Consider the following 24,498-nt stretch of genomic DNA (forward strand, 5'->3'; position numbering starts at 1 on the left):
AAGTGTGTGTGGTAATGATTGGGCCTGGATCTGGGACTTGCTGTCGCCTGGCCTGCCTGTGCTTCTACTGCCATCCCGATGGGGGGGCAGCGTTGCCTCTCCCCGCTGCTCGCGACTTCACCCATCTGTGGGCACGTCTTGACTCCCAGGGCACTTGGCCAGGGGCGCTGGGGCAGGCGCTGACCCACTGTGTGGCTGTCTGGGGTGCTTGGCCCTCCTGGGTATTGGGTGGGGCCTCTGCCGGGGGGTTTGGGGGCGCTCGGGCTCCTGGGGCCTAGGTCCAGTGCACAGCCCATGTCTGGGCGGCTGGGGCCTGGCGGGGTCGGTGGGCTGTTGCCCCTGGCTCCCGGAGGGCCTCTGCCCTATGCTTATGGGGGCTCTTTCTGGGGGATTCCTCTGCAGTCCTCTGGGTGAATGCGTGGTTGCCCCTGCGGTGGGCTTCCTGGGTTCTGTGCTCTGTGGGGGCTGCTGGTGGCCTGGGTCTTGTGGCCCTCTCTGCCTGCTTCTGATTGCTTGGGGGGGCTGTGGATTGTGGCCCTGTACGCTTATACACTCATAACTAAGCACGGTTATCATGTAGGTCCTGTGCCATGGGTGTTGCATTTTCTCGCACACACACACACACACACACATTCATTAGTCCAGTAGCATGGTCGCTAAGCAGTTGATGTATTATCATGTCGTCTCAGGTCATCTATATCCACAGCTGTGTTGTATGCGATTGCCGCTTCTTGTGCTTGTTTTTGTTTCTTTGTGTGTTTGTTTTTTCTCTGCTTGTCTGCTTTCAGGTGCTCCTGGTGGCGCTAAGGCTGGATTCCCCTCAGAGGCCATGGATTGTTGTCTGTTTTGTTTTTTACAGGTGTAGCAGCTGGTTGTCTGGTTTTTGTTTCTATTTTTGTTCTGTTTCCTCTTCTTTCCTCTTCTTCTTCTTTCCTTGTCCCCCGGTCCGGTTCAGTTCTATTACATGTCATATATTGTAAACAGAAATAAATAAATGGGCATCAAGGGGAGCTTTACATTTATAAAACTTCCCTTGGCAAAGCAAATCTGTTTGGCATCAAAGGTATTCAGACTACAATTCTGCTGCCATAATGCTGAACAGGACAAGGGAAAAAAAAAAAAGTAAAGAAGACAGTTCTGCCGAAAGCCAGGGACTAGACCTGTTCTAAGTTCTATACTTTTTAAAAGGGGCATGTTTATCAACTATAGAATTAGAAGATTTACAAAAATGGTCAAGTGCTAGATCTTCATCTGGGATTTTAACAGTGTCATGAACTATTCAACAGATCAGTTAAAAAAAAGCCTGCTCATGGAGATGTTTCAGGATCTGGATACCAACCGTGGACCTAATGTTTTCATTTTTGCAATTCTGATACAAGCTATTGAGCAGTGATAACTAACACCAAGTTCAGATACTGCGGATTTTCTACCTTTGATTTGTTAAGATTGAGCCAATCAGGGACAACCTTGAAGGATCTCTTAAGTTTGGTTTAGTAGGATCAGTAATTACCTGAGAAAGGTTGATATTGGTACACACCTTTTTTAAATGATCAGAGGCAGAGTTCAACTTGTTTAAATTAAAATTGCCACACAGATATTGGGTTTAGGCCACATGCACACAGAATGCCCTCAACAAATAAAAGAAATATTAAACATTTACACATGGATTTTTGAATACATGTAGAGGAATGATACTTTGAAATGTGCTCATTGCGGAGTTATGCTCAGTTGCGTAATGAAGGTTGAACTATTCTGGGAAAGAGGTTCTATTCCCAGCATCATGATGGACACTCCTGATATAGAAGGTTTCGCTAACGCATTGGAATTGTTTTACTATTTTCATATGCATGTGCAATGAAGAATTGCTTGTTGCTGATAAATGCAAAGAAGAACAGCTTACACATAGATGCTCACATATAGGCTGCTGAATGCAACGAAGACCTGCTTATCCAGTAAAGTTCAATGTCAATGTGTAATATTCAATTAGGATTTGTAAAACAGTGAAGTTAAACAATGAATGGGTCCATAGTCGGTATGAGAAGACTATAGGAATATTTAGCTGGGTGTACGTTCAAACAGAGATGAAAAAATTGCCATAAATAATTGTTTGTTTGTTTGTTAGTATGTATATGAATGTTATGTGTATAAACTGTGTTGAGTTATAGTTACTCAGTAGTGTCTCAGTGAAACAACCGACGGGGGAAGCCTTGCGGTGACAACAAAAGCAGTGTTTTACTGATCAGTCAAGTTGCTCCAGTGTACTCCATACAAACTGGTTGGCTACTGAAGGGATAGAAATTGAAGAATGCCTTTCTGAAGAGCTGTTTACCACAGATGAGCAGCTTTGCGACCAAGCACATTGTAGATCGCTTTACTGCCAAAATGATCTAATTTAATGGATTGGTTTAGACATGCATAACAGCATTTTAAGAACAAAGAGAGAAACAAAAAGGGACAACGCTTCATGGTGGAAGGTGATGTATAAATAACTGTGTATATGATGAAGGAGAGACCATTTGAGCAGCACAGCCATTTCGCAGCACAGGGACAGCAGTCCAAGTTAAAGGATCTCCCACGTGGTATCACCTGTCACACTGTCTCAAGGCATCAAAAGAAGAAAAAATCACCAAACTCAAGGACAAAGAGACGAAGACTCCGGTGAACAAAGAGAGAGGACTGACAAACCAGAAATACAAAAGGATGCTCGATATCAAGATCCAGAAGAAGAGGCTAACAATGCCACGAACACTTACGATGCTGGGAATGATGCCAGCAATGAACAGAGAAGAAGATTCAGTGTCATCAATCTGCACCACGTGCCTCTAATGAGGGGGTGAATATAGAATCCTCAACAATTACAACGTCTCTGGGAACTGTGACAACAACAAGGTTTAAACCATTTTGATATATATTGTAACCTATTGGCTAAGGAATAGTGCTGAAAATGAAGTAAATCTGATCCACCACTGTCCTTGGTCTTCTATAGGGTTTTTAAACTAATACGTGGTGGTTTGTTTTTCCACAGAAATTTGGAGATGCATGAATCTAGTGACTTAAACCAAGTAGCAGATGGTTTTATGGGGATCATTGAGAACAAATAGTTAACTTTTGGTAGTATCATCATTTTAATGGTTGTAACTCTCCCCATAAGTGATATAGGTGAGGACTTCCAACGAGAGAGATCGTCCTCTACTCTCTTTAATAATTGCACATAATTTAGCTTTGTTAGCTCTGAGAGCCTGGAGGAAATGTTTATGCCTAAATATCTAATATTTCCTGACTGTAAAGTGATCACAGGTATATTCTGGACCCTGCAGTTAATGGGCAGAACTTTGGTCTTAGACCAGTTGATAGAGTAGTCAGAAAGTGCTGAGAATTTATTTATGAGTGTGATCGTGTGAGTGAGAGACGTCTGTGAGTTCTGAAGGAAAAGGCTCCCGGAGGGCCTCTGCCCTATGCTTATGGGGGCTCTTTCCGGGGGATTCCTCTGCAGTCTTCTGGGTGAATGCGTGGTTGCCCCTGCGGTGGGCTTCCTGGGTTCTGTGCTCTGTGGGGGCTGCTGGTGGCCTGGGTCTTGTGGCCCTCTCTGCCTGCTTCTGATTGCTTGGGGGGGCTGTGGATTGTGGCCCTGTACGCTTATACACTCATAACTAAGCACGGTTATCATGTAGGTCCTGTGCCATGGGTGTTGCATGTTCTCGCACACACACACACACACATTCATTAGTCCAGTAGCATGGTCGCTAAGCAGTTGATGTATTATCATGTCGTCTCAGGTCATCTATATCCACAGCTGTGTTGTATGTGATTGCCGCTTCTTGTGCTTGTTTTTGTTTCTTTGTGTGTTTGTTTTTTCTCTGCTTGTCTGCTTTCAGGTGCTCCTGGTGGCGCTAAGGCTGGAATCCCCTCAGAGGCCATGGATTGTTGTCTGTTTTGTTTTTTACAGGTGTAGCAGCTGGTTGTCTGGTTTTTGTTTCTATTTTTGTTCTCTTTCCTCTTCTTTCCTCTTCTTCTTTCCTTGTCCCCCGGTCCGGTTCAGTTCTATTACATGTCATATATTGTAAACAGAAATAAATAAATGGGCATCAAGGGGAGCTTTACATTTATAAAACTTCCCTTGGCAAAGCAAATCTGTTTGGCATCAAAGGTATTCAGACTACAATTCTGCTGCCATAATGCTGAACAGGACAAGGGAAAAAAAAAAAAAAAGTAAAGAAGACAGTTCTGCCGAAAGCCAGGGACTAGACCTGTTCTAAGTTCTATACTTTTTAAAAGGGGCGTGTTTATCAACTATAGAATTAGAAGATTTACAAAAATGGTCAAGTGCTAGATCTTCATCTGGGATTTTAACAGTGTCATGAACTATTCAACAGATCAGTTAAAAAAAAGCCTGCTCATGGAGATGTTTCAGGATCTGGATACCAACCGTGGACCTAATGTTTTCATTTTTGCAATTCTGATACAAGCTATTGTGCAGTGATAACTAACACCAAGTTCAGATACTGTGGATTTTCTACCTTTGATGTGTTAAGATTGAGCCAATCAGGGACAACCTTGAAGGATCTCTTAAGTTTGGTTTAGTAGGATCAGTAATTACCTGAGAAAGGTTGATATTGGTACACACCTTTTTTAAATGATCAGAGGCAGAGTTCAACTTGTTTAAATTAAAATTGCCACACAGAGATTGGGTTTAGGCCACATGCACACAGAATGACCTCAACAAATATAAGAAATATTAAACATTTACACATGGATTTTTGAATACATGTAGAGGAATGATACTTTGAAATGTGCTCATTGCGGAGTTATGCTCAGTTGAGTAATGAAGGTTGAACTATTCTGGGAAAGAGGTTCTATTCCCAGCATCATGATGGACACTCCTGATATAGAAGGTTTCGCTAACGCATTGGAATTGTTTTACTATTTTCATATGCATGTGCAATGAAGAATGGCTTGTTGCTGATAAATGCAAAGAAGAACAGCTTACACATAGATGCTCACATATAGGCTGCTGAATGCAATGAAGACCTGCTTATCCAGTAAAGTTCAATGTCAATGTGTAATATTCAATTAGGATTTGCAAAACAGTGAAGTTAAACAATGAATGGGTCCATAGTCGGTATGAGAAGACTACAGGAATATTTACCTGGGTGTACGTTCAAACAGAGATGAAAAAATTGCGATAAATAATTGTTTGTTTGTTAGTATGTATATGAATGTTATGTGTATAAACTGTGTTGGGTTATAGTTACTCAGTAGTGTCTCAGTGAAACAACCGACGGGGGAAGCCTTGCGGTGACAACAAAAGCAGTGTTTTACTGATCAGTCAAGTTTTCCAGTGTACTCCATACAAACTGGTTGGCTACTGAAGGGATAGAAAATGGGGAATAGTTGTTTTAAAGCAAACAAGGAATTAGATGGGAAAAATACATGTTTTAACGGGACCCAGACAATATTAAATACTCAGACAGATGGGAGAAGAAGTGTAGTTTTGTAGGAAATCACAAAATTATTACATAAAATTAGTGAAATCAATTGAAGAATGCCTTTCTGAAGAGCTGTTTACCACAGATGAGCAGCTTTGCAACCAAGCACATTGTAGATCGCTTTACTGCCAAAATGATCTAATTTAATGGATTGGTTTAGACATGCATAACAGCATTTTAAGAACAAAGAGAGAAACAAAAAGGGACAACGCTTCATGGTTAACTTAAATAGTTAACTTTTGGTAGTATCATCATTTTAATGGTTGTAACTCTCCCCATAAGTGATATAGGTGAGGACTTCCAACGAGAGAGATCTCTATCTTTAATAATTGCACATAATTTAGCTTTGTTAGCTCTGAGAGCCTGGAGGAAATGTTTATGCCTAAATATCTAATATTTCCTGACTGTATAGTGATCACAGGTATATTCTGGACCCTGCAGTTAATGGGTAGAACTTTGGTCTTAGACCAGTTGATAGAGTAGTCAGAAAGTGCTGAGAATTTATTTATGAGTGTGATCGTGTGAGTGAGAGACGTCTGTGAGTTCTGAAGGAAAAGTAATACATCATCAGCATAAAGACTTATTTTATGCTCAATATTTTGGGATTGGATGCCTTTAATATTTCTATCTTGTCTGATAGAAGCTGCTAAAGGTTTGATGAAAATAGCAAAAAGTGAGGGAGAAAGTGGGCAACCTTGTCTTGTACCTCTCTGCAGACTGAAGCTTGGAGAAGTTTGATCATTTGTCCTGACACTTGCATTTGGGGAGCTATATAATATCCTTATCCAGTTGATGAAGTGTGACCCAAACCCGAATTTGTTTAATGCTGCGAACAAAAGTTTCCAGTTCACTCCATCAAATGCTTTTTCTGCATCTATAGAGTCGATTGTGGCTTCCAAGTTGTTGATGGTAGAATAGTCTTTGAGATTAATGATCCGGTTTGTGAATGAACCGTTGTGCCTACTGCTCTTCAGCCTGTCAAATGAAATGTATAATTTGAAACGTGACAAATGAACGAAGACCCAAGGAGTTGAGTCGTAAACAAATCAATACTGTTTCCTGTGCAAGGACCCGTCAGCCGAGGAGTTGAGTCATGAACGAATCAATACTGTTTCCTGTGCGAGGACCCGTCTCCCGAGGAGTTGAGTCGTGAACGAATCAATACTGTTTCCTGTCCTGCTGACTGAGCTTATGAAGCTGCCGCTTGCCATGTGGTGAGGAAGGGTACTGCATGAAAATGAACGAATCACTCACTGAGACAACTCGTTACTCCCGAGTCATATAAAAAATTAGTTTATATCGAACGAATCACTCACAAACGACACATCACTATCTATTTGACGAGTTATCCATGAATTCGGATTTTGCAATAAAATTAATTCCTTCTCTCAAACCAAGTTCAAACTGCTTTGTCCTTCATATTTATCTACTTCTAATCTAGTTTCAACAATAAACAACACTGTATTTTGTAGTATGAAAAAGAACCAGACCTAATTTTCAGCAATTAGCTTCTCTCGAGGAGATATGAAGGAATACAGATTTTGCTATAAAATGAAATACTTCTATCAAACTGACTTAAAACGGTTTGTTCTTATTTCTTCATTTCTGATGAAGTTTCAACAATAAACAACAAACTTTGTATTATGAGAAAGAACCAGACTTATTCTTCAGGAATCCGAAAATAAGCTCTATTTCACGAGTTATGCACAAATTCGGATTCTCCTATAAAACAAATTCCTTAACTCAAACCAAGTTAAGACTGCTTTGTCCTTCATATTTATTCATGTCTAATCAAGTTTCAACAATAAACAACGTTGTACTTTGTAGAATGAGAAAGAACTTCTTCAGCAATAAGCATCTCTCGACATATGACGAAATACAGATTTTGCTATAAAATTAATTCCTTCTATCAGCCTGACTTAAAACTGTTTGTCCTCCTTATTTATCCACTTCAAATCAAATTTCAAAAATTAAAAAAATTTAGTAGTTTGAGAAAGAACAACTTAATCTTCAGCTATCAGTATAAAAAGAGGGTAAGAAAAGGTGCAAATGCCAACCATACATCACTAAAAGGTGGAGCGGAAGTATTCGGCTGCAAGTAGGTGTGACTGTTCGACCATAATTTGTAAAAAGCGGGTAAGAAAAGGTTCGAATGCCCGACTATATATTAACAAAAGCGGAAGGAGAGATCTTCGGATGAGAGTGGGTGAGAATTTCCAACCATAATCTATAAAATGCGGTGAAAAAAAAGGTGTGAATACCCCATAGAACACTAAAAGGTGGAGCGGAAGTGTTCGGCTGCAAGAAGGTGTGAATGTCCGACTATATTTGGTGAAAAGCAGGTGAAGCAACGTCTGAATGCCCAACCTTACATCATCAAAAGCGAGATCAGAGGTGTTTGGCTGCAAGAAGGCCATAGTTTGCCAAAAGGTGCGAATGACCGACTAAATATCAACAAAAGTGGGGGCGGAGGTCTTCGGATGCAAGTGGGTGTGAATATCCCACCATACAAGTATGGTGTAGAGGAAGCTGTGAATGGCCGACCATAGTAGAAAGCGGGTGAGAGAAGGTGCGAATGTCAAACCATACATGATCAAAACAGTGAGCGGAGGTGTTTGGCTGCGACAAGGTGTGAATGTCCACCCATAATTAATGAAAAGCGGGCAACAAGTAGGTTCGAATGCCCAACCATACATCATCAAAAGCAGGAGTGGATGTGTTCGGCTACAAGAAGGTTTGAATATCCGACCATAGTTTGTAAAAAGCGGGTAAGAAAAGGTTTGAATGCCCGAACATACACCATCAAAAGAGGGAGCGGAGGGGTTCCGCTGTAAGAAGGTGTGAATGTCCGACCATAGTTGGTAAAAAGCGGGTAAGAAAAGGTTAAAATACCCGACTGTACACAATCAATAGCGGGAGCGGAGTTGTTCGGCTACTAAAAGGTGTGAAAGTCCGACCAGGGTTTGTAAAAAGCGGGTAAGAAAAGGTGCGAATGCCCGACAATGTATGATCAAAAGAGGGAGCGGAGGTGTTCAGCTGCAAGAAGGTCTGAATGTCCATCAATAATTGCTAGAAAACATGAAAGAAAATTTTCTAATATCAAACCGCACATGATCATAAGCGGGAGAGGAGGTGTTCAGCTGCAAGAAGGTGTGAATGTCCACCCATAATTACTGAAAAATGGTTTGTAAAAAGCGGGTAAGAAAAGGTATGAATGCCTGACTATACACCATCAAATGCGGGAACGGTTTTTCGGCTGTGAGTAGGTGTGAATCTCCGACCATAATTGCTGAAAAATGTGTTAGAAAAGGTAAGAATGCCGGTCCATACATCATCAAAAGCGAGAAAGGTGGTGTTCGGCTGCAAGTAGGTGTGAATGTCCAGCCATAATTACTCACAAACGGGTAAGAAAAGGTAGTATTGCCAGACCATACATGATCAAAACAGGGAGCGGAGGTGGTTCAGCTGCAAGAAGGTGTGAATGTCCGACTAAAGTTTGTAAAAAGCGGATAAGACAAGGTGCGAATGCCTGACAATGTATGATCAAAAGAGTGAGCGGAGGTTTTCGGCTGCAAGAAGTTCTGAATGTCTACCCATAATTCCTGAAAAATGGGTAAAAAAAGGGTCCGAATGCCCAACCATACATCATCAAAAGCAGGAGTGGATGTTTTCGGCTACAAGAAGGTTTGAATGTCCATCAATAATTGCTTTAAAACAGGAATGAAAATTTTCGAATATCAAACCGCACATGATCATAAGCGGGAGAGGAGGTGTTCAGCTGCAAGAAGGTGTGAATGTCCACCCATAATTCCTGAAAAATGGGTAAAAAAAGGTGCGAATGCCCAACCATACATTATCAAAAGCAGGTGTGAATGTCAGATCATAATTTGCAAAAAGCTGATGAGAAAAGGTGAGAATGCCTGACTATACACCATCAAATGCGGGAGCAGAGGTGTTCGGCTCTGAGTAGGCGTGAATGTCCGACCATAATTGCTGAAAAATGTGTTAGAAAAGGTAAGAATGCCGGAACATACATCATCAAAAGCGGGAGAGGTGGTGTTCAGCTGCAAAAAGGTGTGAATGTTCGACTAAAGTTTGTAAAAAGCGGGTAAGACAAGGTCCGAATGCCCGAACATACACCATCAAAAGAGGGAGCGGAGGTGTTCCGCTGTAAGAAGGTGTGAATGTCCAAACCATAGTTGGTAAAAACCGGGTAAGAAAAGGTTGAAATACCCGACTGTACACAATCAAAAGAGGGAGCGGAGTTGTTCAGCTAAGAGATGGTGTGAAAGTCCGACCATGGTTTGTAAAAAGCGGGTAAGAAAAGGTTCGTATGCCCTAATATACACTATCAAAAGCAGAAGCGGAGGTGTTCGGCTGCAAGAAGGTGTGAACGTCCAACCAAAGTTTGTAAAAAGCAGTTAAGAAAAGTTTCGAATATCTAACCAAACATAATCAAAAGCGGGAGCAGAGCTGTTCGACTGCAAGTAGGTGTGAATGTCCGACCATAATTGCTGGAAAATGTGTTAGAAAAGATAAGAATGCCGGTCCATATATCATCAAAAGCGGGAGTGGTGGTGTTCGGCTGCAAGTAGGTGTGAATGTCCAGCCATAATTACTCACAAACGGGTAAGAAAAGATAGTATTGCCAGACCATACATGATCAAAACAGGGAGCGGAGGTGGTTCAGCTTCAAGGTCTGAATGTCCACCAATAATTACTGAAAAATGGTTAAGAAAAGGTGCGAATGCCCAACCATATATCATCAAAAGCAGGAGTGGATGTGTTCGGCTACAAGAAGGTTTGAATGTCCGACCATAGTTTGTAAAAGGCGGGTAAGAAAAGGTTCCAATGTCCAAACATACACCATCAAAAGAGGGAGAGGAGGTGTTCCGCTGTAAGGTGTGAATGTCCGACCATAGTTTGTAAAAAGCGGATAAGAAAAGGTTAAAATACCCGACTGTACACAATCAAAAGAGAGAGCGGAGTTGTTCAGCTAAGAGATGGTGTGAAAGCCCGGCCATGGTTTGTAAAAAGCGGGTAAGAAAAGGTTTGTATGCCCAAATATACACTATCAAAAGCAGAAGCGGAGGTGCTCGGCTGCAAGAAGGTGTGAACGTCCAACCAAAGTTTGTAAAAAGCAGTTAAGAAAAGTTTCGAATATCTAACCAAACATAATCAAAAGCGGGAGCAGAGCTGTTCGACTGCAAGTAGGTGTGAATGTCAGATCATAATTTGCAAAAAGCTGATGAGAAAGGGTGAGAATGCCTGACTATACACCATGAAATTGCGGTAGCGGAGTTGTTCGGCTGTGAGTAGGTGTGAATGTCCGACCATAATTGCTGGAAAATGTGTTAGAAAAGGTAAGAATGCCGGTCCATACATCATCAAAAGCGGGAGAGGTGGTGTTCGGCTGCAAGTAGGTGTGAATGTCCAGCCATAATTACTCCCAAACGGGTAACACCGAGAGTCCGAAAAGGAAATATAGATCACCCTACTCACTTTTCACCTAAAGAAATGAAGGAAGAGCTAGTTTCCCAAGAAATAACCTGAGTGTGTAATTTGTTTTGATAACTTAGAAAAACGAAAATGACATACCTACTTTCCTTTATCCTTTTAATGGTTCTCACCTTCTCAACACTAAATGTGAGAAGTGTGAAATCAAAGACAAGAGCCCAGAGTATTTTATCCTTCTTAGACTCCATAAAATCAGATGTGTTTTTAATACAAGAATGTGGACTACCTTTTTTAAAAAACCATAGACAATGGGAGGAAATGTGGCCCCATTTATCGATATGGAGTGGTTCAAATCAAAATAAAAATGATGGTGTGGCCATTCTAATTAAAAATCCGCATGTTCTGGTGAAAGGTAGCACAGTGGTGAGAGACGGACGGGCACTTTTAGCACACTTGAATTTTATGGGGCAAGACTTTAACCTCTTAAATATTTATGGTTTCAATGGAAAAATGACAGGTATGACCTTTTAGAAGATATACAGCTTTACATGCTAGGGCAAGTACCTTTAGTTGTAGCAGGATTTTAACTGTATCTTGAGCAGGAAAGATAGAAAAAGAGCAGGGGGAGATTTTAAAGTGGATAAGACTTCGATTTTACTTCAGGGCATATGCAGGGATTTTAAGCTTACTGACTGTTTTAAAACCATGCATCCCAGAGAGGAGGGCTTCACCTGGTTTAGTCATGATGGCACCAGAGCCTCTCGCATCGATTATTTCTTTACTAGAGATTGCCCACCCACTGATGTTAGATTAACCCCTGTTTTCTTTTCAAACCACCTTATGCTCTCCTGCACCCTTTCACCCCCTTCTGTTGTGACGGTAGGACGTGGTCTGTGGAAACTCAACTGTTCCCTGTTGGAGGATGAAATCATAGTCAGTCAGTACAGGGAATGTTATAAAGAGTGGCAGACCCTTCAAGACCTCTACGAAACACATGCACAATGGTGGGAAATGGTGAAGGAAACGACCCAGACTTTTTTTAAACAGCAAGGTAAACGTAAAAAAAGGAAAGAGAATAGATGTATGATGGGACAACAGAAACGCTTACAGCGCTACTTTAAACTAAATCAGTGTGGCATAAACTTTAATGAAGAAATCAAAGATGTCAAAAAGGAAATGTCAGTTTTAGCAGAAATAAAGAGTAAAGGAATTTTTGTAAGAAGCAGGGAGCAGGAAATTGAGGAAGGTGAAAAATGCACACGGTACTTTTTTAAGAAAGTTATAAATAAAAAGGAGTGTATTCAAAATCTAAAAAGAGAAGATGGGTTTTGAACAAAATCCACACAAGAGATGATTGAAACTGTACATACCTTTTATAGTAACATGTACAAAGAGAAACCAGTGCACTTGGAAACATCGGCAGAAATTTTAAAATTCGTTGACAAAACCGTAAAAGAGAATGCACACTTGACACAGGATTTTACTGCTTTAGAGTTAAAAAAAATGCCTAACAGGTTTTAAGAGAAGTCGAGCTCCGGGTTTAGACGGGCTTCCTGCAGAATTCTATCTGACCTTTTGGGACCTTTTATCATCAGACATTTTAGATGTTTTTAAAGATTTTGAAAAACTCGACCGACTGCCTGACAGTTTTAGAATGGGAATAGTGACTCTACTTTATAAAAAAAATGATAAGACTGACCTAAAGAATTGGAGGCCCATCACACTTTTAAACTTTGACTGTAAACTTTTTAGCAAGGTTTTAGCGACACGGATGTCCTCTGTTTTAGAGGAGGTAATTCACCCAGACCAGGCTTGTGCAATCTCAGGGAGACAACTCACTGACAGCCTCGTACTGATTCGAGACATCATTGATTACGATAGAGAAAGAAACACCCGGCTTGTCATCTTAAATTTAGACTTTGAAAAAGCTTTTCATCAGGTCTCGCATCAATATCTCTTTCAGGTGTTGCAGCCATCGAATAGGACCCTGAAACTTCCATCCTGCACCGCTGTTTGCTTTTTCACAAGAGCAGAGAAGATCGCACCGTTCCCAGCGGCACTGCAGTACCGGGTCGATGCTTGGAGTGAACGGAGCCAGCTCCTTTTTCAACTCCTATTGCTAAAAATCCATTTAATATGTAGTCCTCGTATAGAGGACATATCAAATATTAAACTGATAAGAACAGATACCACACTTGATCTTAGCCAAAAGGCCGAGAAGCGATAACTGTCCACTGGTTCACGTCCGAGGGCCCTTCCTGGCACAATGCGCACTTGTAGCGGTGTTCTTTTTAGTGTCACTTTGCACCTCCGCACTGAGCACTCTTCAGACCTTTTAAATGGTATAACTTTGCACTCCTGCACGCTCCAGCAAGCACCATTCAAGCAACAACGTCAGCACAGTCGCAACAAGTAAGGCGACTCTACTCAGAGAAGTCACTCTGCACAGTAACAAGATTTCTTTTGCACAGACAGAAAGGGCTTCACCCGCAAAGGTAAAGCCTGCCAAAAATAGAAACATCTCACTAGTGCTGCTCTCCACAGAAGTCTTTAGTAAAAGGCGAAAGACTTGTACGTTATGAAGAGAAACCAGAGTACGATTATCCGTCACTGCAGGAGCAGGGCATCAGGCTAGTTGGCATAGCCACCTTCCCCATGGTGAGCTTTGCTTGGTAGAGACGTTTGCTCCCCCCCCTTGCTCCTCGGCTGACCAAGTAGGGACAATCGGGCCCTATTCGATGGCTGCCTTGTCTTTTACTCTGTGCAAAAGACAAGGCAGCAACAAAAACACCATGGGAACACCGTATTGAGGCTTTTTTCTGACCGCTCATTCGGTGTCGCGTTTCTTTCAAGCAATTCTCCCGGTTAGCCCGCACTCGGCTTGCTCCCAGAGCCGTGTTAAAGTCTACTTCGCATTCACACTCTCTTCTCAGCAGACTAAAAGAAACTTCCATCCTGCACCGCTGTTTGCTTTTTCACTAGAGCAGAGAAGAGCGCACCGTTCCCAGCGGCACTGCAGTACTGGGTCGATGTTTGGAGTGAACGGAGCAAGCTCCTTTTTCAACTCCTATTGCTAAAAATCCATTTAATATGTAGTCCTCGTATAGAGGACATATCAGAAATTAAACTGATAAGAACAGATATCACACTTGATCTGAGCTAAAAGACCGAGAAGCGATAAATGTCCACTGGTTCACGTCCGAGGGCCCTTCCTGGCACAATGCGCACTTGTAGCGGTGTTCTTTTTATGGCCATAGGTGGCCAGAGTGTCACTTTGCACCTCCGCCCACCCGCTGCACTGAGCACTCTTCAGCCCTTTCAAATGGTATAAATTTGCACTCCCGCACGCTCCAGCAAGCACCATTCAAGCAACAACTTTGCACTCCAGCTTCGAACATCGGCACAGTCGCAACAAGTAAGGCGACTCTACTCAGAGAAGTCACTCTGCACAGTAACAAGATTTCTTTTGCACAGACAAAAAGGGCTTCACCCGCAAAGGTAAAGCCTGCCAAAAATAGAAACAACTCATTAGTGCTGCTCTCCACGGAAGTCTTTAGTAAAAGGCGAAAGACTTGTACGTTATGAAGAGAAACCAGAGTACGATTATCCGTCACTGCAGGAGCAGGGCATCAGGCTAGTTGGCATAGCCACCTTCCCCATGGTGAGCTTTGCTTGGTGGAGACGCTTGCTCCCCCCCCTTGCTCCTCGGCTGACCAAGTAGGAACAATCGGGCCCTATTCGATGGCTGCCTTGTCTTTTACTCTGTGCAAAAGACAAGGCAGCAACAAAAACACCATGGGAACACCGTATTGAGGCTTTTTTCTGACCGCTCATTCGGTGTCGCGTTTCTTTCAAGCAATTCTCCCGGTTAGCCCGCACTCGGATTGCTCCCAGAGCCGTGTTAAAGTCTACTTCGTATTCACTCTCTTTTCTCAGCAGACTCTTGGGATTTTATCTATAAAATGAATTCCTTCACTCAAACTATGTTAAAACTGCTTTGCGAGACCTGATGAAAAGCTTTTTCAAAGTCTAAATTTAAGATGACAAGCCGGGTGTTTCTTTCTCTATCGTAATCAATGATGTCTCGAATCAGTACGAGGCTGTCAGTGAGTTGTCTCCCTGAGATTGCACAAGCCTGGTCTGGGTGAATTACCTCCTCTAAAACAGAGGACATCCGTGTCGCTAAAACCTTGCTAAAAAGTTTACAGTCAAAGTTTAAAGGTGTGATGGGCCTCCAATTCTTTAGGTCAGTCTTATCATTTTTTTTATAAAGTAGAATCACTATTCCCACTCTAAAACTGTCAGGCAGTCGGTCGAGTTTTTCAAAATCTTTAAAAACATCTAAAATGTCTGATGATAAAAGGTCCCAAAAGGTCAGATAGAATTCTGCAGGAAGCCCGTCTAAACCCGGAGCTCGACTTCTCTTAAAACCTGTTAGGCATTTTTTTTAACTCTAAAGCAGTAAAATCCTGTGTCAAGTGTGCATTCTCTTTTACGGTTTTGTCAACGAATTTTAAAATTTCTGCCGATGTTTCCAAGTGCACTGGTTTCTCTTTGTACATGTTACTATAAAAGGTATGTACAGTTTCAATCATCTCTTGTGTGGATTTTGTTCAAAACCCATCTTCTCTTTTTAGATTTTGAATACACTCCTTTTTATTTATATCTTTCTTAAAAAAGTACCATGTGCATTTTTCACCTTCCTCAATTTCCTGCTCCCTGCTTCTTACAAAAATTCCTTTACTCTTTATTTCTGCTAAAACTGACATTTCCTTTTTGACATCTTTGATTTCTTCATTAAAGTTTATGCCACACTGATTTAGTTTAAAGTAGCGCTGTAAGCGTTTCTGTTGTCCCATCATACATCTATTCTCTTTCCTTTTTTTACGTTTACCTTGCTGTTTAAAAAAAGTCTGGGTCGTTTCCTTCACCATTTCCCACCATTGTGCATGTGTTTCGTAGAGGTCTTGAAGGGTCTGCCACTCTTTATAACATTCCCTGTACTGACTGACTATGATTTCATCCTCCAACAGGGAACAGTTGAGTTTCCACAGACCACGTCCTACCGTCACACCAGAAGGGGGTGAAAGGGTGCAGGAGAGCATAAGGTGGTTTGAAAAGAAAACAGGGGTTAATCTAACATCAGTGGGTGGGCAATCTCTAGTAAAGAAATAATCGATGCGAGAGGCTCTGGTGCCATCATGACTAAACCAGGTGAAGCCCTCCTCTCTGGGATGCATGGTTTTAAAACAGTCAGTAAGCTTAAAATCCCTGCATATGCCCTGAAGTAAAATCGAAGTCTTATCCACTTTAAAATCTCCCCCTGCTCTTTTTCTATCTTTCCTGCTCAAGATACAGTTAAAATCCTGCTACAACTAAAGGTACTTGCCCTAGCATGTAAAGCTGTATATCTTCTAAAAGGTCATACCTGTCATTTTTCCATTGAAACCATAAATATTTAAGAGGTTAAAGTCTTGCCCCATAAAATTCAAGTGTGCTAAAAGTGCCCGTCCGTCTCTCACCACTGTGCTACCTTTCACCAGAACATGCGGATTTTTAATTAGAATGGCCACACCATCATTTTTATTTTGATTTGAACCACTCCATATCGATAAATGGGGCCACATTTCCTCCCATTGTCTATGGTTTTTTAAAAAAGGTAGTCCACATTCTTGTATTAAAAACACATCTGATTTTATGGAGTCTAAGAAGGATAAAATACTCTGGGCTCTTGTCTTTGATTTCACACTTCTCACATTTAGTGTTGAGAAGGTGAGAACCATTAAAAGGATAAAGGAAAGTAGGTATGTCATTTTCGTTTTTCTAAGTTATCAAAACAAATTACACACTCAGGTTATTTCTTGGGAAACTAGCTCTTCCTTCATTTCTTTAGGTGAAAAGTGAGTAGGGTGATCTATATTTCCTTTTCGGACTCTCGGTGTTACCCGTTTGGGAGTAATTATGGCTGGACATTCACACCTACTTGCAGCCGAACACCACCTCTCCCGCTTTTGATGATGTATGGACCGGCATTCTTACCTTTTCTAACACATTTTCCAGCAATTATGGTCGGACATTCACACCTACTCACAGCCGAACAACTCCGCTACCGCAATTTCATGGTGTATAGTCAGGCATTCTCACCCTTTCTCATCAGCTTTTTGCAAATTATGATCTGACATTCACACCTACTTGCAGTCGAACAGCTCTGCTCCCGCTTTTGATTATGTTTGGTTAGATATTCGAAACTTTTCTTAACTGCTTTTTACAAACTTTGGTTGGACGTTCACACCTTCTTGCAGCCGAGCACCTCCGCTTCTGCTTTTGATAGTGTATATTTGGGCATACAAACCTTTTCTTACCCGCTTTTTACAAACCATGGCCGGGCTTTCACACCATCTCTTAGCTGAACAACTCCGCTCTCTCTTTTGATTGTGTACAGTCGGGTATTTTAACCTTTTCTTATCCGCTTTTTACAAACTATGGTCGGACATTCACACCTTACAGCGGAACACCTCCTCTCCCTCTTTTGATGGTGTATGTTTGGACATTGGAACCTTTTCTTACCCGCCTTTTACAAACTATGGTCGGACATTCAAACCTTCTTGTAGCCGAACACATCCACTCCTGCTTTTGATGATATATGGTTGGGCATTCGCACCTTTTCTTAACCATTTTTCAGTAATTATTGGTGGACATTCAGACCTTGAAGCTGAACCACCTCCGCTCCCTGTTTTGATCATGTATGGTCTGGCAATACTATCTTTTCTTACCCGTTTGTGAGTAATTATGGCTGGACATTCACACCTACTTGCAGCCGAACACCACCTCTCCCGCTTTTGATGATATATGGACCGGCATTCTTATCTTTTCTAACACATTTTCCAGCAATTATGGTCGGACATTCACACCTACTTGCAGTCGAACAGCTCTGCTCCCGCTTTTGATTATGTTTGGTTAGATATTCGAAACTTTTCTTAACTGCTTTTTACAAACTTTGGTTGGACGTTCACACCTTCTTGCAGCCGAACACCTCCGCTTCTGCTTTTGATAGTGTATATTAGGGCATACGAACCTTTTCTTACCCGCTTTTTACAAACCATGGTCGGACTTTCACACCATCTCTTAGCTGAACAACTCCGCTCCCTCTTTTGATTGTGTACAGTCGGGTATTTCAACCTTTTCTTAACCGGTTTTTACCAACTATGGTTTGGACATTCACACCTTCTTACAGCGGAACACCTCCGCTCCCTCTTTTGATGGTGTATGTTCGGGCATTCGGACCTTGTCTTACCCGCTTTTTACAAACTTTAGTCGAACATTCACACCTTTTTGCAGCTGAACACCACCTCTCCCGCTTTTGATGATGTATGTTCCAGCATTCTTACCTTTTCTAACACATTTTTCAGCAATTATGGTCGGACATTCACGCCTACTCTGAGCCGAACACCTCTGCTCCCGCATTTGATGGTGTATAGTCAGGCATTCTCACCTTTTCTCATCAGCTTTTTGCAAATTATGATCTGACATTCACACCTGCTTTTGATAATGTATGGTTGGGCATTCGCACCTTTTTTTACCCATTTTTCAGGAATTATGGGTGGACATTCACACCTTCTTGCAGCTGAACACCTCCTCTCCCGCTTATGATCATGTGCGGTTTGATATTCGAAAATTTTCATTCCTGTTTTAAAGCAATTATTGATGGACATTCAAACCTTCTTGTAGCCGAAAACATCCACTCCTGCTTTTGATGATGTATGGTTGGGCATTCGGACCCTTTTTTTACCCATTTTTCAGGAATTATGGGTAGACATTCAGAACTTCTTGCAGCCGAAAACCTCCGCTCACTCTTTTGATCATACATTGTCAGGCATTCGCACCTTGTCTTATCCGCTTTTTACAAACTTTAGTCGGACATTCACACCTTCTTGCAGCTGAACCACCTCCGCTCCCTGTTTTGATCATGTATGGTCTGGCAATACTACCTTTTCTTACCCGTTTGTGAGTAATTATGGCTGGACATTCACACCTACTTGCAGCCGAACACCACCTTTCTCGCTTTTGATGATGTATGGACCGGCATTCTTACCTTTTCTAACACATTTTTCAGCAATTATGGTCGGAGATTCACACCTACTCACAGCCGAAAAACCGTTCCCGCATTTGATGGTGTATAGTCAGGCATTCATACCTTTTCTTACCCGCTTTTTACAAACCATTTTTCAGTAATTATGGGTGGACATTCACACCTTCTTGCAGCTGAACACCTCCTCTCCCGCTTATGATCATGTGCGGTTTGATATTAGAAAATTTTCTTTCATGTTTTCTAGCAATTATTGATGGACATTCAGACCTTCTTGCAGCTGAACACCTCCGCTCCCTCTTTTGATCATACATTGTCGGGCATTCGCACCTTTTCTTACCCGCTTTTTACAAACCCTGGTCGGACTTTCACACCTTTTAGTAGCCGAACAACTCCGCTCCCGCTATTGATTGTGTACAGTCGGGTATTTTAACCTTTTCTTACCCGCTTTTTACCAACTATGGTCGGACATTCACACCTTCTTACAGCGGAACCCCTCCGCTCCCTCTTTTGATGGTGTATGTTCGGGCATTCAAACCTTTTCTTACCCGCTTTTTACAAACTATGGTCGGATATTCAAACCTTCTTGTAGCCGAACACATCCACTCCTGCTTTTGATGATGTATGGTTGGGCATTCGAACCTACTTGTTGCCCGCTTTTCATTAATTATGGGTGGACATTCACACCTTATCGCAGCCAAACACCTCCGCTCACTGTTTTGATCATGTATGGTTTGACATTCGCACCTTCTCTCACCCGCTTTCTACTATGGTCGGCCATTCACAGCTTCCTCTACACCATACTTGTATGGTGGGATATTCACACCCACTTGCATCCGAAGACCTCCGCCCCCACTTTTGTTGATATTTAGTCGGTCATTCGCACCTTACCCGCTTTTGGCAAACTATGGCCTTCTTGCAGCCAAACACCTCTGATCTCGCTTTTGATGATGTAAGGTTGGGCATTCAGACGTTGCTTCACCTGCTTTTCACCAAATATAGTCGGACATTCACACCTTCTTGCAGCCGAACACTTCCGCTCCACCTTTTAGTGTTCTATGGGGTATTCACACCTTTTTTTTCACCGCATTTTATAGATTATGGTTGGAAATTCTCACCCACTCTCATCCGAAGATCTCTCCTTCCGCTTTTGTTAATATATAGTCGGGCATTCGAACCTTTTCTTACCCGCTTTTTACAAATTATGGTCGAACAGTCACACCTACTTGCAGCCGAATACTTCCGCTCCACCTTTTAGTGATGTATGGTTGGCATTTGCACCTTTTCTTACCCTCTTTTTATACTGATAGCTGAAGATTAAGTTGTTCTTTCTCAAACTACAAAATTTTTTTAATTTTTGAAATTTGATTTGAAGTGGATAAATAAGGAGGACAAACAGTTTTAAGTCAGGCTGATAGAAGGAATTAATTTTATAGCAAAATCTGTATTTCGTCATATGTCGAGAGATGCTTATTGCTGAAGAAGTTCTTTCTCATTTTACAAAGTACAACGTTGTTTATTGTTGAAACTTGATTAGACATGAATAAATATGAAGGACAAAGCAGTCTTAACTTGGTTTGAGTTAAGGAATTTGTTTTATAGGAGAATCCGAATTTGTGCATAACTCGTGAAATAGAGCTTATTTTCGGATTCCTGAAGAATAAGTCTGGTTCTTTCTCATAATACAAAGTTTGTTGTTTATTGTTGAAACTTCATCAGAAATGAAGAAATAAGAACAAACTCGTCAAATAGATAGTGATGTGTCGTTTGTGAGCGATTCGTTCGATATAAACTAATTTTTTATATGACTCGGGAGTAACGAGTTGTCTCAGTGAGTGATTCGTTCATTTTCATGCAGTACCCTTCCTCACCACATGGCAGGCGGCAGCTTCATAAGCTCAGTCAGCAGGACAGGAAACAGTATTGATTCGTTCACGACTCAACTCCTCGGGAGACGGGTCCTCGCACAGGAAACAGTATTGATTCGTTCATGACTCAACTCCTCGGCTGACGGGTCCTTGCACAGGAAACAGTATTGATTTGTTTACGACTCAACTCCTTGGGTCTTCGTTCATTTGTCACGTTTCAAATTATACATTTCATTTGACAGGCTGAAGAGCAGTAGGCACAACGGTTCATTCACAAACCGGATCATTAATCTCAAAGACTATTCTACCATCAACAACTTGGAAGCCACAATCGACTCTATAGATGCAGAAAAAGCATTTGATGGAGTGAACTGGAAACTTTTATTCGCAGCATTAAACAAATTCGGGTTTGGGTCACACTTCATCAACTGGATAAGGATATTATATAGCTCCCCAAATGCAAGTGTCAGGACAAATGATCAAACTTCTCCAAGCTTCAGTCTGCAGAGAGGTACAAGACAAGGTTGCCCACTTTCTCCCTCACTTTTTGCTATTTTCATCAAACCTTTAGCAGCTTCTATCAGACAAGATAGAAATATTAAAGGCATCCAATCCCAAAATATTGAGCATAAAATAAGTCTTTATGCTGATGATGTATTACTTTTCCTTCAGAACTCACAGACGTCTCTCACTCACACGATCACACTCATAAATAAATTCTCAGCACTTTCTGACTACTCTATCAACTGGTCTAAGACCAAAGTTCTACCCATTAACTGCAGGGTCCAGAATATACCTGTGATCACTATACAGTCAGGAAATATTAGATATTTAGGCATAAACATTTCCTCCAGGCTCTCAGAGCTAACAAAGCTAAATTATGTGCAATTATTAAAGATAGAGATCTCTCTCGTTGGAAGTCCTCACCTATATCACTTATGGGGAGAGTTACAACCATTAAAATGATGATACTACCAAAAGTTAACTATTTAAGTTAACCATGAAGCGTTGTCCCTTTTTGTTTCTCTCTTTGTTCTTAAAATGCTGTTATGCATGTCTAAAAAAATCCATTAAATTAGATCATTTTGGCAGTAAAGCGATCTACAATGTGCTTGGTCGCAAAGCTGCTCATCTGTGGTAAACAGCTCTTCAGAAAGGCATTCTTCAATTGATTTCACTAATTTTATGTAATAATTTTGTGATTTCCTACAAAACTACACTTCTTCTCCCATCTGTCTGAGTATTTAATATTGTCTGGGTCCCGTTAAAACATGTATTTTTCCCATCTAATTCCTTGTTTGCTTTAAAACAAGTATTCCCCATTTTCTATCCCTTCAGTAGCCAACCAGTTTGTATGGAGTACACTGGAAAACTTGACTGATCAGTAAAACACTGCTTTTGTTGTCACCGCAAGGCTTCCCCCGTCGGTTGTTTCACTGAGACACCACTGAGTAACTATAACCCAACACAGTTTATACACATAACATTCATATACATACTAACAAACAAACAATTATTTATCGCAATTTTTTCATCTCTGTTTGAACGTACACCCAGGTAAATGTTCCTGTAGTCTTCTCATACCGACTATGGACCCATTCATTGTTTAACTTCACTGTTTTGCAAATCCTAATTGAATATTACACATTGACATTGAACTTTACTGGATAAGCAGGTCTTCATTGCATTCAGCAGCCTATATGTGAGCATCTATGTGTAAGCTGTTCTTCTTTGCATTTATCAGCAACAAGCAATTCTTCATTGCACATGCATATGAAAATAGTAAAACAATTCCAATGCGTTAGCGAAACCTTCTATATCAGGAGTGTCCATTATGACGCTGGGAATAGAACCTCTTTCCCAGAATAGTTCAACCTTCATTACTCAACTGAGCATAACTCCGCAATAAGCACATTTCAAAGTATCATTCCTCTACATGTATTCAAAAATCCATGTGTAAATGTTTAATATTTCTTATATTTGTTGAGGTCATTCTGTGTGCATGTGGCCTAAACCCAATCTCTGTGTGGCAATTTTAATTTAAACAAGTTGAACTCTGCCTCTGATCATTTAAAAAAGGTGTGTACCAATATCAACCTTTCTCAGGTAATTACTGATCCTACTAAACCAAACTTAAGAGATCCTTCAAGGTTGTCCCTGATTGGCTCAATCTTAACAAATCAAATGTAGAAAATCCGCATTATCTGAACTTGGTGTTAGTTATCACTGCTCAATAGCTTGTATCAGAATTGCAAAAATGAAAACATTAGGTCCACGGTTGGTATCCAGATCCTGAAACATCTCCATGAGCAGGCTTTTTTTTAACTGATCTGTTGAATAGTTCATGACACTGTTAAAATCCCAGATGAAGATCTAGCACTTGACCATTTTTGTAAATCTTCTAATTCTATAGTTGATAAACACGCCCCTTTTAAAAAGTATAGAACTTAGAACAGGTCTAGTCCCTGGCTTTCGGCAGAACTGTCTTCTTTACTTTTTTTTTTTTTTCCCTTGTCCTGTTCAGCATTATGGCAGCAGAATTGTAGTCTGAATACCTTTGATGCCAAACAGATTTGCTTTGCCAAGGGAAGTTTTATAAATGTAAAGCTCCCCTTGATGCCCATTTATTTATTTCTGTTTACAATATATGACATGTAATAGAACTGAACCTGACCGGGGGACAAGGAAAGAAGAAGAGGAAAGAAGAGGAAAGAGAACAAAAATAGAAACAAAAACCAGACAACCAGCTGCTACACCTGTAAAAAACAAAACAGACAACAATCCATGGCCTCTGAGGGGATTCCAGCCTTAGCGCCACCAGGAGCACCTGAAAGCAGACAAGCAGAGAAAAAACAAACACACAAACAAACAAAAACAAGCACAAGAAGCGGCAATCGCATACAACACAGCTGTGGATATAGATGACCTGAGACGACATGATAATACATCAACTGCTTAGCGACCATGCTACTGGACTAATGAATGTGTGTGTGTGTGTGCGAGAACATGCAACACCCATGGCACAGGACCTACATGATAACCGTGCTTAGTTATGAGTGTATAAGCGTACAGGGCCACAATCCACAGCCCCCCCCAAGCAATCAGAAGCAGGCAGAGAGGGCCACAAGACGCAGGCCACCAGCAGCCCCCACAGAGCACAGAACCCAGGAAGCCCACCGCAGGGGCAACCATGCATTCACCCAGAAGACTGCAGAGGAATCCCCCGGAAAGAGCCCCCATAAGCATAGGGCAGAGGCCCTCCGGGAGCCTTTTCCTTCAGAACTCACAGACGTCTCTCACTCACACGATCACACTCATAAATAAATTCTCAGCACTTTCTGACTACTCTATCAACTGGTCTAAGACCAAAGTTCTGCCCATTAACTGCAGGGTCCAGAATATACCTGTGATCACTTTACAGTCAGGAAATATTAGATATTTAGGCATAAACATTTCCTCCAGGCTCTCAGAGCTAACAAAGCTAAATTATGTGCAATTATTAAAGAGAGTAGAGGACGATCTCTCTCGTTGGAAGTCCTCACCTATATCACTTATGGGGAGAGTTACAACCATTAAAATGATGATACTACCAAAAGTTAAC

The 24,498-nt window shown here is 41.4% G+C and overlaps 4 non-coding genes across 4 annotated transcripts; all 4 read right to left on the reverse strand.

The window, feature by feature from the left end:
* Positions 1–12,977: 12,977 nt before the first annotated feature.
* Positions 12,978–13,168, reverse strand: LOC140285182 (U2 spliceosomal RNA). The gene has a single exon (XR_011910321.1). It is a non-coding gene; the product is annotated as a U2 spliceosomal RNA (small nuclear RNA).
* A 259-nt stretch (positions 13,169–13,427) lies between these two features.
* Positions 13,428–13,541, reverse strand: LOC140285198 (U5 spliceosomal RNA). The gene has a single exon (XR_011910336.1). It is a non-coding gene; the product is annotated as a U5 spliceosomal RNA (small nuclear RNA).
* Positions 13,542–13,931: 390 nt separating this feature from the next.
* LOC140285177 (U2 spliceosomal RNA) lies at positions 13,932–14,122 on the reverse strand. Its single transcript, XR_011910317.1, has one exon. It is a non-coding gene; the product is annotated as a U2 spliceosomal RNA (small nuclear RNA).
* A 308-nt stretch (positions 14,123–14,430) lies between these two features.
* LOC140285186 (U5 spliceosomal RNA) lies at positions 14,431–14,544 on the reverse strand. Its single transcript, XR_011910325.1, has one exon. It is a non-coding gene; the product is annotated as a U5 spliceosomal RNA (small nuclear RNA).
* Between the last annotated feature and the right edge of the window lie 9,954 nt (positions 14,545–24,498).

This window comes from Leuresthes tenuis, unplaced genomic scaffold (genome assembly GCF_036924035.1).
Source record: "Leuresthes tenuis unplaced genomic scaffold, fLeuTen1.0.hap1 SCAF_32, whole genome shotgun sequence".
In the NCBI taxonomy this organism is placed as follows: Eukaryota; Metazoa; Chordata; class Actinopteri; order Atheriniformes; family Atherinopsidae; genus Leuresthes; species Leuresthes tenuis.